At 34.7% G+C, this 12,946-nt stretch overlaps 1 protein-coding gene across 8 annotated transcripts in view; it reads left to right on the top strand.

Moving 5' to 3' along the window:
• The window catches only part of LOC131436844 (endophilin-A), a 117,502-nt gene that overhangs the window by 39,360 nt on the left and 65,196 nt on the right, over positions 1-12,946 (top strand). For 2 of the 8 annotated variants that reach the window (XM_058605779.1, XM_058605777.1), the window contains exon 1: positions 2,395-2,686. The exons of the other annotated variants lie outside the window; for them this stretch is intronic. The gene's annotated coding sequence lies outside the window, so the exon portion shown is untranslated. Of the gene's footprint in view, positions 1-2,394; positions 2,687-12,946 lie in introns of those variants that run through there. 8 annotated transcript variants of the gene reach the window in all.

Raw genomic sequence — 12,946 nt, 5'->3', positions numbered from 1 at the left:
AGAAAAATACCTAAAAAATTACTTGTATAGTTTTTTTTGGAAAAGCTGCGAAAAAAAAAAACTTCTAAAAGCGATTAAAAAACTATTAGATTACCATTTCGTAAAAAGCAGCTTGAAAAATCTTCTGCTCCCTGAACTTCCTAAATAAATTGCTTGACTACCCGAGAAAACTAACCGAAAAGTCGCTTCGATAGTGCTACTTCAAAAACTAATCGAAACGCTGTTCATAAAAGAATTTCTCAATAAATTGACTCGACGGAACTGGCCGAAAAACTTTTCGCAAAAGCTGGTCGAGAAAAAATTGCTCGAAAAATCCATTCGAAAAACGCAACTACTACCCGAAAAGCTCCGAAAACATTGCATGAAAACCTTCTCGTAAAAGCTGCCCAAATCTCTTCGAGAGAAAACTTATTTGCTAGTAGCCCGTGAAACCTACTCGATAAAACTTCTCGAAACATTTCACGGAAAAACGGCAAAAAACTACTCGGAATAACAATTCGAAAATTTTTTTAAAAGTTGTATTCGAAAACACTACACGAATCAACTGTTCGAAAAATTTCAAGGAAACAGCTTGAAAAAACAATCCGAAATGCTGCTTGGAAAATTAGTCTATGAAACTGTTCAAAAAAACTGTTCAGAAATAATGATCGGAAAACTGCTCGACAAACTTCTTGAAGAAACTGCTTCATAAAAAAATTAAGAAATGCTTCATAAAACTTTTCGAAAAAACAGCTCGAAAAATTTCTTAAGCTGTTTCATAAAACTGCTTAACAAACTGCTTGAAGAAATGTTTAAAAAACTAAAGAATTTTTTTTCGAAAAACTGCTTGAAAAACAAGAAGAGTAGTTTTGAAAACTTCTTGAAAGAACTGCTGAAAACCTGCTCGACAAATTGCTTGAAGAACTGCTTGAAAGATCTCTCGAAAAATTTCTTGAAAAAAACTATTCCAAAACTTGAAAAACTGCTAAAAACCTTTTTGACTAATATACTCGATAAAATTACTCGAAAAAATATGCTCAAGAAAAATTGTGTGATTGCTCGAAAAATTTACCACATGAAAAAAAAACTCGTAGCACTTCTCGAAAAAAATGTTCAACGAAGGTAAAAAGTTGAAAAAATATCGATAAACTGCTTGAAAAAAAAAACAACCCGAAATGCTGATCCAAAAATTTACTCTAAGCGCTGATCACTTTTACGTTTTAATGGATTTATTTGTGTGCCCCTCACTAACTAAATGACCTTTTTTTTGCTTGGCGGGTCCCGTCAAGAGTCCCTAAGACCGTGGGCCCATGCCACCACTGTCCCTCTGTAAAAGTGGCCCTGCTCTAAACTTGAACGTTTTGGTAGAACTGAACGAATTTGCTTGAAAAACTGCTTCAACAATCGCCAGAAAAAATTTCTTGCTAAAATTTCCTAATAAACTGCATGAAACTGCTGGAAAAACTGCTAAAAAACTTCTTGAAAAATCTCTTCGACAAAGCAGCTCGAAAAAATTGTTCGAAAAACCTACTCCATAAAACTGATCGAAGCTCTTCATAAAAAAAAACTGCTCAAAGAACTACTCGAAAAACTATTTAATAATTGTCTTGAATTCTTTTTTTAAATTATTGCTGAAATTACTGAGTTTATTAATAAAACCACTTCGATTGAGGCTCAAAAAATCATTCGATAAAACTGCTCGAAAATCTTCTCGGAAAATGTTTTAGAAACCTGTATGAAAACCGCTCGAAAAATGTTCTCAAGGCACTGCTCTTTTCCGAGCTACTCGAAACACTGTTCAAAATAATGCTTGAAACAACGGTTTGAAAATCTGCTCGAAAAAAATTCTCAAAAATTCTCGAAAGAACTGCTCGAAAATTTTGATCGAGAAAACTAGTTGAAAATCTGATCGTAAGCACTACATTGAAGAGCGTTATGCCGATAAAATTGGTGTCTCTCGTGCCAAAAATTATGTTGTCCATGAAAAAAAAATTCTCGATGCTACAGATTTGACAGCTTGGGATAGGCATAATCAGTTGATCAACAAAGATCACTAGCATCTATGGAGCAGTGAAAATCTGGTTGCCGAATTCCATCCTTCAATTAACTCATGTCTGTCTGGTGACTACAAAAGCTTTCAAATGCAAGCTTCACAGTGACTTACTTCCACTAATACTAATACTAAAGATGGTAGTGTTGATACCCGGCAAGACAAATACTCACACAACAGAGCCCATGCATGTCAGAAGCTGATGACCGTGATCCTGTTTCTGGCAGACTCTTTCGGCCTACCTCTCTCCCTTCTTCTTGGGAAAACATGTTGCTGAACTTTTCCTACTCAAACGACGTTCTCACGTTCTCCGACAGGGGTTTACCATCATACCATCGGAGAGTCAATTTATAGCAGGCAAGAGCTTCGAACTGAAAAGGTCCTGTCGCATAACCGAGAGAAAAGCGTTTACCAGCAGTCGCAGTCGAATAGTGGTCTCGTGAAAATCCATGCGTTTTTTTTCGAATTTCGGGCGTAGAACTAAAGTGTTTTCTCACTCTGCACAAGTCCGTAGCGTGCAGCAATTATTACTAGACGCGTCAGTTTAAAAGAAGGAGTGCTTCATTGTTTCGTGCGGATCGGTGAACAAAATTCACGTGATTACAGCTTTTGCCAAGGTGTCCCAAGTCGGAATTTAGCTTTTTGTGGAATAGTGAGGTAATTTCCTATGGACTTTGAGAATCGGATACGATGCAGAAAATGTGGTGTTTTACATTGAATCAAAACGTAATGTAATGTATTTTAGCGGACACTCAATTGACACTCCTTTTCTTTTTCGAACAATCAAATGGATACCGGAGCACATTTTTGCTGCGATGACGAATAAATTCAAGCGTAAATCCGGAGCTTTATTTTTCAGCTGCTTTTTGTAAAAGAAATTGTGAAATACTTCATCAATCCCGTGCTCATGCTCGGGATCAAATGTTGCTTATTAGCACTCTAAGGAGGCATTTTGTCTCATTGCGGTGGAAATCATTGTGTTAGTTTTTCATGAAAATTGTGATAATCGAAGCGGTAATTTCAATCTTTTCCTTCTTCTGAAAGAAGAGACATGTGTCTTGCTTTCGGATGATAATAAAACGCAATCTAAGTTACTGTAACCAAAAGGGCGACACAACGTGGTGGTATGCACCTAACTTAGTATCGATTTATAATCATACCGCATGATGGTCGGAATCATTTAAATCTAAATTTTCAAAAAATTGCATCACTCAAAGTGTAGACCACCATGTTTAATCTATCATCTCTGTATAAAGTGACATTGGATTTGACCACATTCAAAATTTGTTGATTTTCTACATAATTTTTTTCTTCGGACCGAACAAATTTTACTAGAAACGAGACTTTCTATGCGTCTCATTTCAATAGACTTAAAACAATGGGTCGATTCCTGCATAAAAACCTGCATAAACATAAAATTATTCCATAGTTTAATTGATTCAACGTGAGGGAATCCTCGAGCCAGGAAAAGTTCGGATCGGTGTTTTACCTTAGAATGTTATTCTCGTATACAAAACCTTGTCTTTTCATAAAAAAGCCTGTTTTAATCCACCTAGTGGTGTAATGATACCTTTCTCATATATAGATTACCGTGGCATTCTTTTCAAAATGTTTCTCTTCGATTTTTGAAAGAAACTAAGGGATTGTTTGTGAATTAACTAGGCAGAATGAAACAGTGCTTTGTTCGCGTAGGTCATCCTTAAGAAAATGAAGTGGGTTCACTAAAGACTGTCCCAGAAAGTATGGACGCACTTTGATTTCGCTGTAAATAATTCACAAGTGTTAGATATTTAAATTTTATTCGATATACCGATAATATTTGTTATTGATTTGTTAGACTACAACAACAGAATATTATTCTCAACATTTGCTACTTAGCCATTGTAGACTAGCTGGCGCACCTTCTTGCGAACGTTCCTCATTAAATTCCGTATAGACTTCTTGGCGACAAGTTTTGACACTTTTTTCCAATCTTTTTCGAATTGTTGAATGGTTTCGGCTACCGAGACATGTTTCCTAAGATGTGCCTTCGTTAATGCCCAAAACTCCTCAATTGGTCGAAGTTGTGGGCAATTTGGTGGATTCATGTCTTTTGGGACGAAAGTGACATTTTTGGTAGTATACCATTCTACCGTTGATTTCGAGTAGTGGCAAGAAGCAAGATCTGGCCAGAAGACAACAAGATCCTTGTGGCTTCGAATTATGAGTAGAAGTCGTTTTTGTAAACATTCCTTGATGTATATTTCGCTGTTCATTGAAGCAGTGGTGATGAAGGGTTTCGAAATCTTACCGCAGTTACAAATTGCTTGCCAGACCATAGCTTTCTTACCAAATTTTTCGATATCAATCGATGTCTCGGACTGCTTTAACACTTGCCCTTCTCGCACCGTATAATATTGTGGTTCCGGCAAGGATTTGTAATCGAGTTTCACGTAGGTTTCGTCGTCCATGATTATGCAGTTCAAATTTCCAGCAAGAATCGTATTGTACAGCTTTCGAACCCTCGCCCTAATCGATGATTCTTGTTTCGGACTACGTTTTGGTTGTTTCTGCTTCTTATAGGTTCAAAGATTCAAACGTGCTTTAGCACGAAGAACATTTGACTACGAAGTGCCCACTTTTTTGGCCACACTCCGAACTGAAACCTTCTTCTTTTGCTCGAACGCCTTCAGTATACGTTTATCCAGGACCTTTTTTTCGACCCGTTTTCGGTTTATCCTCAAAGGTGTTATCCTCACCGAACTTCCTGATTGCATTTCGCACGGCTTTTTCACTTACTCCTTCCATTTTTGCTATCTTTCTCAGTGACAGTCCGCGTTTTGTGCACCATTTGTACACAATTTTTCGACGTTGTTCTGCTGAAAGTCCACGCATTTCGAAACAAACTAATGAAAACGAATAAACAACTGCACAAGTGGTTAGAGAAGAGTGTAAACAACAGGACGCAGCCATAAAAATTGACAGATTCTGAACCATTGCGAAATGGCAGCGGTATTTGGTTGCGTCCATACTTTCTGGAACAGTCTTTTTATGAGAAAGGCAAAAAACTTTTTAAACATACTGTTGTACGAACTGTTCGAATTGAAGTGTTATCTTATGTTTTTATGAGTGTTTTCTCCGATTTTCTACAGTTTAAAATTATTTTCTTGGGGTTCGACAAATTGCAAAGTACAGAAACTGAACTCGATGTGATTTTCAAATTGGCGACTTGGATACATTGGTAGTAATTATTGTTCTCCTTCAACGAACTGGAAATACTGAAAAAATGCTCATGAGAATAATCAAGATTGCCGAGATCAACCTGTTGGTGTAATAATGCTTTTCTCATTACCGATAATATGCGAATCAGTTTTAAAAATTTCGGTTTAAATATATCGATTTAAGGTAAAATGTAGCGAAATACGCGGTTTCGTTTTTGACCAACTATTAAAAAATTAGATAGATTTTCCAAAAAAAAACTAAAAACAGTTTTCGCAATTAAATTTGTCACAGCCAAGTAGTTTTATTATTTTGAAATTTCATTCTGCCGAACCGTAATTGGTTTGTGATATGCATAAACGTTAACTGTTCCGTTCCACGGGAATGAATTTGGAACTGGAAAATAATGTTTGAAGCAAAATTTCACAAAGAATCTGAAAACGCAACTCAACATTATAAAACGTTAGCCGAAACAACTGCAATTTAAAAAAAATCAATTGAATTTAATAAACTTTTCATCATTTTCGGAATTGCTTACGCACTGCTGTTTCGTACACTGAACTAAATTCTCATTTTCACATTATATGATATTCTAATATATTTGCACTATTGGAAATTCCAATGAAAATTACATGGTGTATCAATATTATGTCAAACATATAAGATAATCATATAAAACATAAAACTTTTCTTAAAGTTATTTTCATAAGAATTTCATATAGCGAATAGTATTTCCAGACTCAATAAAATTTATTAGCACCCCCTATAACAACTATTAGGTAATCACACAACATATATTGGAACAATTTTTAAAGTGCATATTCTATTCAATCAGAATTTATATAGATAGATTCATGTAAAACATATGGCTTGTTGTATAACGTTTATAAATAGCCTTTAATGCAGGCCATTGTAGTTCCATATACCAGTAATATATAGATCAAATGATTACTATTTAATTAAACAAGTGATGCGAATATGAAATATTGTTAAAAACAATGGGCTTATTATATTAAGAGGAATCAAAAGCTGCAATAAAAGATAGTTGCATTAATATTAAAACTTCGTTATTTATTTTTATCATTTCATAATAATTTCGTTTTTACACTTACGTCTATCAGTGATTTTCTGTTATCGCGCTATTCTTTCAGGATTCGAGCTTTACTACTGGTGAATCCATGGAAGCACTTTCTGATATTAACGGTAAAGAAGTGTGACCCCAAAGCTATTAAATAAAAAATAAATCATTTTACTTGTCAGTCAGTAATGAAAAAAAATGAAACATACCTTATTATTTCATGATTCGTAAATATATATTCTTAATGGGAGTTGAAAGAGCTAACGTGTCTGCGATTATAAATTGCTTTATGATGCAGAAATCCCAGGTGAACTGCCTGAAGCAGCGTATGAATATCGAGGACTCACCAGATACATTATGAAATGGGATAAGTTCTATCGAGTTTTCATAGAAATTGTATGTGATATTCTTATCAATTCATTATTGTTACACTAATTTTGACTTCATGTACATTCTTAATAAAAAATATAAACTTCCATATGGCTTCAATGAGTTATACAATGCATACGATTCATATGACGAATCTAATGAATATAAAAAAGATTTTTATTTCAGTGTATCGTAAGCGAACATTGATCTGCTGAGGCCAGGATTTCTCATAGAAGATAAACTAGTTAGGCTATTTGAAAAAAAAAAGAGTGAGCAGAAACCAACGGAGAGTTCATTATGAAGAACTCGTACTTTCTAGTTAACTTTTTGGTTAATTTAATTTATGCAACATTGGGTTTTGTGTTGGAATAACAACTATTTGAATACAATATAATGGGTATTATAAGAAAACGTTCATTTTCTATGGTAAGTGATGTTTTTAATGTTCAACACTGTTTAGCTCATTGATGCGCGTATAAAAGAAGGAGGGGGTGGCGAGCTGGGGGGGTGGGGGGTGTTTGAGAGTCGATTTATTTCGGTGCGTTTGCCGACTAAAGTCCTCTCATCTGACCTCACTACTGCGCGTTTGGAGCCATAGAACCGGGGAAAACGAATAAACCTATGCAGATGTGATTTCTGCGCTGATCAATGGAGATATTCTCGGCTTACAGTTGCATCGCGAGTCATCAGTTTTACTCAGAATCATCTTTGAGGTACTCCATCGATGGAGAATTCTTCACAGAAAAAATACCGTTGTCCTTGAGTGTAGATGATTTCTTGTCCAGTTTCTCGTAGGGCTTACCATAGTTTCCTGACAAAATTGACACCTTCCCAACCGATGAATGTAACGAGTGATGTACGTGGAATATAATTTTTTTAAAGTGGAGGTATAGTCTTTTTTAAGCGCACGTTAAAACGTACCGGAGAGAAATCATGCATCATGCTCGCGTACATCTATTGCTGTTATCAGCTAATTCAATGGCTTTGAACTTCTTAAATAACTGAATGTAGAGTACACTACCCGTCCTACATAGATGCAGTAAAGGCACTTGTTTTAAATTATTGTATTTATACTAAAGTACGACTTCTTCACATCAAACATATTCTACAACACAATTTTTAATAAGGCGGAACAAAGTGTAACAAAACGAAAAACTACACCCGGTGCGAATTCAAGCGATGCTCGAACTCGTTGAATAAAATTTTTCTGTTCAAATACTGAACACTGCCAATAAGGCGGGACCAACGATAGCAACAAAAAAAAACGTTCCCGGCCGCTGAATCGCTCACCTTTATAGATGAACTGAAATTTTTTATTCTAAGTTAAACAACTTCAATAGCATTTTTATAAAATTCGATGCTTCTGCTGCTGAAGATTGCCAAAAGTTCGGTGCGAATGGCGCTCAAATGGGAACAAGTTTCTGATGAGGAGTATCAGTTGAATAACATTGGAAAAGTTCAATTTTTGTGTTAATTTTGGTTTTCTCACTCTGCTAGAAATTCATTCATGTCATGGATACTTTTGATACAACTCAAAATATTCGCAATCAAAAACTTACCGGCTCTCCCACATGGTAAATTTTGAAGAGGCACCCCAAGGAAAAGTAAACCGTATTCATGTCAAAAGTCTAGACGTTTTCTGGACAATTTAGTAAGGTCACGGCAATGAAGGTCAAAAGTTTTGAAAATACAGTTTGTATAATGAAGTGTATGTCATTTCCTCATGTTTGGGAGAGTTCTCCGCCAATGATTCTATTTGCACAAAATTAACGATGACTACTACGTACGGAGTTCGATACGAGCAACTGCAAAACAATAGAGTGGCTCCACCGGAAATGACATTTTGAAAAATTAAATTTTGAACATATTTTTTTCTATATTTTAAATCGGCTCAATTTTTGTATGAGCTGTCTTTGTTCTCGAAAAAGACAATTCCCGTCATCGGTTTGTAATTTTTACTCTAGTCTGATTTTTGATAAGGCCTGAACAAACATTTTTTTCGAAAAATAAAAATCTCATAAACGATTGGTCTTTTCGGTTATGATTGAGGCTATGTGGAAAATATACAAATGTAAAGTGTAATTTTTTAATAGGTATAGGATTTTATTTAAAAAAAAATTAGAGAATTTTTGAAATTTTTATTGGAATTGATAGAACGACCTATATAATTTAATGTTTGAAGATGATTGCGAAGATGATTTCATACCCTTGCGCAAGATCCAATTTTGGCACATGATGACCTTTGTATAGCCAGACAATAAATAGTCCAAAGGCGTTAAATCACAGAATCTAAGCGGCCAAATGACGGGCCAAAAATGTGAAATAAATTGTTAACCGAAGACGGCTTTCAATTTGGTAATTGTTCTGCGTGCCGTGTGGGATGTGGCACCGTTTTGTTGAAACCACATGTCAGGCATGACTAATTCGTCCATTTTGGACAAGAAAAATCATCAATCATCACACGGTAGCGCTCGCTATTCACAGTAACGTACAACCCAACGTCGCCTTTGAAGAAGTACGGTCCAATGATGTCACCGGCCACAAACAGTGACTTTTTTGGGATGCATTGGTCGCTCATGCAATGCTTCTGGCTGGTCTTCACTCCAGATGCGGCGTTCAACTAGAAATGAACTTCGTCGCTGAACACAATTTTTCGATAAAAAGGTGGATCTTCCTTTAACTTTGCCAGTACCCATTCACCAAATGTTGTAAGTCGATTTATGATCAAATTATAGACCAAACTGAACAAGTTTGACAATGAAACAAGGCACGATTCATGTAATATCTGTCAAAAACAGTGTTGCCAAAAAGATACCAGCAAAAATCACCCTTTATCTGAACCGTTTTTTCTAAAGAACGTAAAATTTTCAAAACTATAGCAATACAACAAAATTTTACTCAATGCTGTTTTGGTGATATAGTGGTTTTAAAATAACGCATACGATAAACCTTCAACTTTGGTTTGGTTTCGTTTTAGAATGTTTTTCGAATCTTGATAACCTGAAGGCAAATGCTCCGGAAGTACCGTAAAAAGTGGTCGAAAGCTCCAAAAAGGAACTTTAAAAGTATCGCGAACAGATTCATCAGACACAGACTGCAGAACTAACATTTATTTCGTATAGATTTGAAAACTTTTACTAAGACTTTTACCACTGAACGGTTCTCCTGTCGCAGAAGCATAAAGCCATCAAATAAGTATGCAGCGTTAGACGAATTTGTTTTAATCATAAGTTTTTCCATTCATATCATGTTTCGTGATGGTAGAAGGTGACAAAAACAGACGTTGCAAAGTCAAGGTCAAATATTAAATGGGTGCAGGAAATTGAATATGTCAGTCGTCAAAGCAGTATCTTTGAACTTTATCCTTGCAGTGTTGAGCGAAATGTTGACAAGGTGGACGTTTTGGCTTGTATATTCGCTACTCTAATAGATGAAAGTCAGAGTAGCATGCATTAATATTTAGAACGACGTGCAGCAATTCCAAAGTATTCCTTCTTTTGCTGCAAGATTCGGGAATCGTGTTTTCGAATGCAGAATCTGTGTATGAGTTGTAATTATCTTTGGTTGGAAGATTTTTTTCATATGCGATAGTCTTCTGATTTATCGAAATGAGATTAGCTTCATGCTCAAAATCTATTAACCCAACTGAATATGTCTTATAAATTCATAAATTTAATAGGCAGAACGGACGTTTTAAGTTTTATAAGATCGACAGATTCAAGTGTCGAGACTGACACAAGGCTATGTTAAAGTCCAGTACACTGCGGGTCTAAATGATGAAAAAAACACCATTTTAGCGAATTTCTTCCAGAATTATCGTTCAACAAAATAAATTCAAATATTTTGCATGATAAAAAGCATCATTCGAACAAAAAAAGGCATATGTGTTTTGAACCACATTATTTTTAAACAATTATAACTCAACATTTACAGGTTCTCCAAAAATTGTGTCTAAAAAGTAGTTTCAGGTAATCAATAGAAAATTCAAAAAAAAGTATAAACAGGAAAAAAATCTTCCTATTTATCAAAAAATTTCAAATAAAATTTGTTTTATTTTTCATAGTTTTTCCACCGCAAAATTTTTCTTTTATTTTTACTACCAAAAACGTCAAGTTATAAGGAACTAACGAATGCTTAAAAAAGTAGAGGATCGATGAAAAGGCTTCCCAAAGAAAAGCTTTAAGATTTTCGAAAAACTATGTGCTGATTGAGTGCTAATTTCTGAATGCAGTCATTTTCAAGATATATGAGAAACAAAATCGAAAAAATTGCTATTTCCAGAGAATTTCGACATCAAGACGATACAAGCCGTTTTTTCGATATGTTTTTGAAATCAAAATCAAATAAAAATCACTGGTTTATGAAAATCACAGACTCAACAAGAGAGTTACCGCCATATTCAAAAAATAGCTCCGGCGTACGACCAAGATTAGGTTAAAGCCGGGTATGAATAAACGATATAAAAATAAAAATAGCTACTTCTAGGTAACCGGTTCAGGTATAAAAAATTAGGTTACCGCGGTCTTCTTGTTTTTCTCTGGTATAAAAGTTTACCTATGGTATAAAAGATTACCTACACTCAACTATAAAAGCGCATTTTTGAAACAGAAAGCGTCAGTGTAAAAATTGCGATCATAAAACTACAGTATTCAGTGAGTGTGATTAAACGATGGGAAAATATCATCGTTGTAGGCCTTTTCGTGATAACGGAAAAGCTTGTTTGTCTAAACGTCGTGAAGTAACATATAGTATGGTTGAACACTTTGCTTTCAAACAGTGCGCAATTAGGGGAGAGTGTTCAGTTACCGACACCCTTTTCTTTGAAGCTTATAACTTTTGACTAAGTGCACATTGTGCGGACATATATACATCAATGGAAAGCTAAAGTCTCTAGCTTACAACTGAATAAGACACTAAGTTGATTCAATCGACCGAAGAAATTTTATTATCAATTTAGTAAACTGATACTCTTTGGCCATTTCAAAAAAGGTGTTCGGTTACCGGCACCCCAAGAAATTTGGCTAAAAATCGAAAAATATATGTGATAACTGAAATTATTCAAAGAAAAAACGGAATTTATTCTTTTCGGAGGCGTTTTGGACAAAAGTCTTCAAAACTTTGGTTGCCAAAATTTTGATAGCATATGGTACTAAATCACGAAATAGATCGATTTCACCTCATAAATATTCAATCCACTCATGGGCTCACTCATTCGATAGATGCTTTTCGATTTATGATACTATAAAAAAGTCATAAAAAACTTGATTTTCACAACGAGATTACTTGTCTATCAGAGCTTATTGTGGTTCAGAAACGGTTTATGCTATGAAGCCTTAGAGAAACTTTTCAACGATTCCAAGATGTCAGTACCAAACACCAAATTTCATTCAGAACATTTGCGGCGTCAAGACCAAACCATTGTGAATTTCGCAATACTTTAGGTTGTCATAATGTATGTGTTTGCACAATTCATCCAAATGTTGACTTAATGCTTCACAGCCTCAAAAAATATTCCTTTCGGCAAGAACTAAGGATTGCTATCTCCGCGAATGCAAGAAATGCCCTACATCTTCCATTCTCGAAGAAAGTTTGTTAGAGAAACTTGAGCAGAAAATTGTAAATGAGATAACAAAACCATTTGATGATTTTGTTGAATATTTAATAGGAAAACTAGAAAAACTTGTAACTCATGACTATATAAAATATTAATTACACAAAAATTTCTAGGTGCGATTAAAAATTTTAGTTTCATTATAATAGTCTTGAAGCATGACAAATACGCTTTATACGCTCGTTTGTTATATGTCACAAGAGGAATATGACGATGGTGCTGTAGAATGAAAAGATATTTATCAACACACAAAAAATGATTCAAGGTACACCAAAATATCATTGCTTCATTCCAGTAACAGAAAATGAAAAAAAAAAAATTAAAATGTAAAATAGACTGTTTAATTACTGAGGGGTTAGGGTTGATGGGCAATAAAAAAGTTGATTTGCAAAACGACATTTGTCTTATTATTTTTCGCAAATTATATCTTCAGTATTGTACATTGCAATTTGAATACAGTCCGTCTTATTATTGATTATGAAAAACCGCATCTAATTTTTAAAAAATGTGTATTTTTACAAACCAGTGATATTTGTTTCGGTTTTGTTTTCAGAATATCTCGAAAACAACTGCTCCCATTGGCTTGACGTCAAGGAAGAATTTTTTTTTAAATTTCATAAGGATTCCAAGACTAATAAAAATTATGATGAAGAACTTCGAC

Source organism: Malaya genurostris, chromosome 3 (assembly GCF_030247185.1).
Source record: "Malaya genurostris strain Urasoe2022 chromosome 3, Malgen_1.1, whole genome shotgun sequence".
In the NCBI taxonomy this organism is placed as follows: Eukaryota; Metazoa; Arthropoda; class Insecta; order Diptera; family Culicidae; genus Malaya; species Malaya genurostris.
The sequence above is the reverse complement of the archived record's forward strand: the minus strand, read 5'-3'. Positions and strand labels throughout refer to the sequence as shown.